The following is a 6000-nucleotide window of genomic DNA, read 5'->3' on the forward strand; positions in this document are numbered from 1 at the left end:
AGTAGTTAAAAAACCAACACTGACAGACATCAGATAATAAAATTAATTATAAACAGCAGCCAAAATTCAGTAAGTACGAACTAATCAAAATACTTAATTAGGCTTTGCAGTAGCTACTTTTCTCCCTACCACTATTTATTACAATTTTATCTGGGGGCTGGTGTCTTTGGTAAGGCTCCAAAGTGTATAATAACTAGTTTGAAAGCCTTATGCTCCTACAAAATAATAATATTTTGAAACACGGTACATTTCAGGCTGACTCAGCACAGTAAGCAAGGACCCACTTGCCCTAAATTAAGAGATCTGAAAGCTGATATTGCTTCTATCTGTTCTGTACCTCTTGTGGTGTTAAAGGGGCTTGAGGTACTTACCAATATGTTAATTCTTGGCCAGACAGCTGCCGTTTGTGTCATTGCAGGTATCCTCTCCAAAGACCACAGGTAAACTGGTACTGATTTAAGGAAGTAAAAGATCTGTATTAATAAAAGTGGATCTGCATATAGAAAACAAGCTAAAGAAGCTAACGGCAATTTAGAAAAAAGTCCCCATAACGGATATATCATCATTTGAGGTAAAAGAAAAAATGGAAAAAAAAGAAAAAAAGAAAGCAAATCTTATTTCTTTGGATTCAGGCATGTAAGAAACAGCTACCCTAATTTTTTTGGCTCCAGCCCTAGTTTCAAGGTAGAACCTGGTGGTGAGTTAAACTGCTACAGACTGATCACGTCAATCACAAATAGATACCCTGACTTTGAATGATATCAACAGAGGACAATTCTGCTGAGGGGCTTTTAAGGAAGATGGATTCCATTCGCCCATCATTTACAAACAATTCTCAAGGATGCTAAACTCTGTAGTCAAAGTGTGCACATCCCCCTTTAGGGGGTGTCCTTATATAAGTATAGGCACCAAGTCTGGTGATATGTGCAGAAGTGCCATGTCTGGCTACAGAAACCTATGGGTTCTAAATGGGAGTTTTATTTAAAATGTAGGGTCTCTTTAAAGAAAGGATGGATTTTTGTTTAATTTAAAAATTTGTTCAAGTTAGACTAATGTAAAAGGAACTTGTTGTTTCGTGCCAGTCATAAACCATCGCTGCATAACTCAGTGTTAGCAATTTTAAACCCTGACAGTTTAATTACAAGCTGATACCAGTCTTTCTATATTTATAACTACATTTTGATTTTTGATTTGTAAATTCTGAACTAAGGGAAATGGACTTTGCACAGAAAGAAATTGGATTAACATCTCAATTTCTTTTTGTCCAAGTCTATGAGATCATACACAAGCTGTGTTGGTGTCTCTCTTCTCTTTTGCCTCATAAGAAATTAAATGTAATGAAAATACACATAGTGCTACCGTCTCTTGTTTCATGAGGCAGTTCACATTTTGTGGATAATACATTAAAACAGAAGCAGGCAGCTGGGTGATTATCCCTTCTGAAGTCTGGCTAAAAGAACTAGTCACAACCATATGCTGCTGAAAAATTGGAGGTGAATGAACTGGTTCCTTGTAGTGTCAGTCCAGATTGTGGGATCTTTTCCTCTTCCAGCTCTTTCATATGGTGCAAACTGGTATTGAAAGTTTTGGACGAGCTCCTCATCCTGAGGGCTTTGCCCTAAATCTGTCCCACAAGGGCACACACCCCTGTGCCCATCCCCTCATGGTCTGGGATAGGGGAGCCATGTAGGAGCAGGCTTGATGTAATTTCTAGGCAAGATTTGGACTAGTGCTGGACCTTATCGAGTTCAGTGCTGTGACTGTCATCCTCTGACAAATCCTCAAAACAATAGCTATGCTGAAGAGGCCTTTAGAACCTCTGAGACAACACAGGATTGGGTCAGTGCAAAAGCGTTAGATCTTTGCTTTGCTTTGGACTTCACATCCAACAGTGACATCTGGAGAACCAAAGACTTCAAAAAAACTCATAGTGGCAGGCCATGTTATAAACCAAGGACAGAGTGCAATATCCAGTTTTTCTGTTGCTTATCTAGTATTTCTATTGCATGGTTGATGGTTTTCATGGTCAACGGATGGAAGGTGGCAATGGTGTTGATAAATTAAAGGTGTTACTAAATCATCTATTCTTTCAATTTGGTTTTAAAGAACCCAGACCCAGATATTGTAGAATAGTTTGTACTCTAAACTCTCCTACGAATCAGGAACTTTGTTCTTCACAGTTCTCTGTGCATTGTACCAGCACTTACATCTACAAAAAGTAGATACAGCTAAAGCTGTTATCCCTCCTGTCATTTTATGAGTAAGATATTTTATATACTTGCTTTGCACTGGTGTCTTTGGCCATTTGGGTTAATATTAATCTAAAATTTAGGCGCACAATGAAATAGGCTTTCTCTGTGAACAGTGGAGAAGGCAAGCCATTCTGCTCTTTGTATCTTAGACATATCCTACTGTGATGGAAGATATTTGGGCGTTTCTTTTTTAATTTGTTCCCAGCAGTGTGATGTCCTCTAAGGAGAGTGGGTGAGGAGGAACCCCTTAAAAGAGGGGAGATTTCCCCTTCTCAAGGGAAGCTGTAGCACTTCTCAGGGGAGCAGGTGCCAGAAACCACTGAGTAGCGGAAGTAGAAGAAGCAAGGAGAAATTCCCATCATGGTCCTCAGGGCTTGCTGTTCCAGGAGAGTTTGAGAAACTGCTGGGAGCATCAGGAAGGACATGTGCTGTGGGGATGAGAGACAGCAGGAGAGCAGTGCAGGAGCAGCAGGATAAGCCAGTATCTGCCACCACTCACTGGGCTGAGTGAGGACCTCCATGGAAACAAGGCGAGGAAAAGGGGGTAAAAGCAGTGATTAAATCCTTTCTATTTCTGTTCTGTCTTTTCTTGTCATGTAACAGCTTTTGCCATCTAGAAGTTCATCACCCTAGTTCATATGCTACTACATCTTTGCCTTTTTAAGTTTAAAAGTCTCTCGGCCTTTTTGTGGAGTTTGCCATGAGGAAAAAGTACAGGCACATAAACCTCAGCAACCTGGGCAGCTCAGGATCTGGTTGCAGTAACAGTGAGATGAATTAACCCCTGCTGATACTTCCTCCTCTGAGGGCTCTCTGGGGGCTTTTATAGCCAGTGTAGATTAGATACCTGCACCAGAACAACTGGAATTAGCTGAAATGAATCCTGTACTGGCATACAGTGAACTGTGAAGACTGAAAGATGGCTGGGTGGCATAGCTTCTTGAGAAGCAGGAGAAGGGCTGAGGGGGCAAACCTAGAAAAAGGGATCCATTTCCATTCAGTCAGAAGGAGGTCACCAGGGAGTTGTGCGGGAGCAGGAGTCTGGCTATGTGAGAAAACCTGGGAAAAGTCAGTGCAGGGATGGCACTCAGCTAGGAGAGATCTTAAGGCAAAGCAGAAGAGGTTTCTGGTCAGGACAAGAAAAAATTATTACAAGGGATGTCTCTTCTAAAGTGATATTTTGTCTATTCAGACACAAACGACAAAGAGAAATGTGAAGGTCTAAATTCCGAGCTGGTATTAAAAACCCCGCTATCAGTTCTCTTTGTTTCGTACCCAGATATGACTTAATGTGAAATTTAGAAGATATTAAGAAAAACAGTATTTTGGTTACCTGGAGCAGATTTCCAGTAGAGTTACTTGTTATATTTTCATGTATGCCAAAGGATCTGTAGTCATTCACGTCACTGGGGGATCTGCCTTTGCCAGAAAGTGCTTAGGCAAAAAAACCCAGACAGCTGAATTTCATAAAATTCACAGATCTAGTTCCACGGAGATGTCAGAATAAGCAAATGGATGAGTTAGGAATGATTATAGCACAAAATTCAGATTCTTATTTTTATATAGCACAAAAAACTATGTACATCTTGCTTCTGGGAAAGTCAGGAATTACAAACACAAACTAATAAATGCTGCATTAGAAATAGTGCATACACAGCCAGTCTGCTTTTGTATGGTATCTACAGTTGAAACTTGCTAGCCAATATTGTGAGATTTATTTCCAACTGAGAAGGCCACTTAAAGCTCAGTAACTAATGTGATTTAATAAAACACAGAATAATGCACTCCTACTTTCATTTTCCCGAATGAATATTAATCTCAGAAAACAACAAAAAAGCATGTAATCACTCAACGTGCTATTTTACAAATAAATTATATCTAAACCAAAACACATACTGGGTTTAGGAGATTCTTATTTGGCTTGTACCGGCAGTTTCAGAGGAAGCAAGAATCTTAGGAATGTTTCCATAAGCTTTGATGATACTGTGGGCAGTCTTTGCTGCAGTCTCTGCCTGTCAATTAATAAGTAGGCCTAATTCTCTGTGAAAATACAAACCACACACATACACACGCAGAAATATATAGAGCGAGATCCTGGCTTTATTAATGTCAATAGTAATTTTGCCCTTGCTTTCCACAGGGTCAAGATTTCACCCAGGATATTTATAGCCTCCAGCTCTTTCCACTCCTAAGTGGTGGTAAGGGCTTATAATTTAATTTCTATCAAAGTAATAATGTCTGAGATACAGAAAAGCCACTCTCTTTTCCCTAGCGCACTTCTTTATTACACAAAAGACTCATAAATAGAAGCCTAAATAACCGCAGATCCAAAAGCTCTTCAAACCCAAGAGGTCTGTGCATGTCTCCTGAAGTCTGTGCCGTTGAGGCTGACTCTGGTACGGCAGCATCCTGGAGGTGTACCGCCGGCGTGTGAAGAGTGGCAGGCAGGCAGCCAGACAAGCAGCCGGCCACCCACACATCGCTGCAGCATGCCTGCCGTACGACGTATGCTTTCAGCAATCCGCTTGGATGCTTTTAACTTTTAGCTTTCTGCTTTGCCTTTGATTCATTGACTGTTCTGTGGAGGGTGGAAGATGTCTGGACGAGAGCGGGCTGGGTGATTTTAGGTACAAAGAAATACTGTGCCTTAGTGGCTCTGGTGTAAATGGTTGGGTTAGGAGGGGAGACCTACAACTGCATGTGGAGTAAGTAGTCACCTGGGCACAGGTTGGCTGAGGGGCAGCAGGGACCGGGTAAGAGATGGATCCCTGCTGCTTTATCTAGGCCAGCCACAGAGCTGACCTGGTTCTGTAAACAGATCGATGTTATAACAAACCAAAAATGCAGGCAGGGGGCTGACACAGCTCCTTATAATAGAGAAGACATGACATTTTTGATGAGTCTTCTCATTTTAGTTCTGGCATGAGCTGAGTTAAAACAAACAAACAAGAAAAAAGTGGTTATGGAAATATTGCAGCATCAGTAGTAGGCAGTGTGAAATTGCCCTCTTACTGTAAAATGTAAACAGTAGGCATCCAAGTTTGCCAGTTATATTTTGTATTACACAGCAAGGAGAAGGTTGTTGGTTTTTTAATCAAGTCCTTCTCCAGGACTTAATGTAAGGTAATACACAATATGTAATGTTAGCAGGGGAAAAAAATAGCTGAAGGGAATAAGAAATGAGCTGGAAATATTTCTACTTCTAACTTGCTGGTTCAAATCCAGTCCATGTTGGTAGCAATCAAAAGTTGCTACCATCTGTTGTTTGGCGGCCTTTGTGGGTGAGCTGTGTCGCTGTGGTCCCGTGGACAGGTGTTTCCATAATGACACCGTTGCTACCCTTGGCAGTCGCTGGTAACCTTGCTGGTAGCCTCTGGAGGGAAGCCAAAGACTGCAATGAACTTAGACACAGAAATATCTTCTCTTTCCCCCATGCCGTGCCTTATTAGATTCATGAAGCCACGTGTGGGCTGTTTTCAGTGCTATGACCTGTGCAGGAAAGCTCCTGTTGTACGTAGCTTGGTCAGCCTGTGCCTGGCACAGACTTCCATTCTCCCACCCAGGAAGAAGCACCACAGAAAGGACTTTGCCTCTGGGCATCCATGGGCCTATTCCCTGGGCACTCACTGATGTAAAACACTGGGAAGGGCTTCTTGAGTGGCATCCAGAGGCTGCCAGGGTAGCTGGTTATTTTTCTTTGGTGTCCTCTTCTTACTGTTTTTCCTCCCTAACATCACTCCTGCCTCTG

Source organism: Larus michahellis, chromosome 1 (assembly GCF_964199755.1).
Source record: "Larus michahellis chromosome 1, bLarMic1.1, whole genome shotgun sequence".
Classification (NCBI taxonomy): domain Eukaryota; kingdom Metazoa; phylum Chordata; class Aves; order Charadriiformes; family Laridae; genus Larus; species Larus michahellis.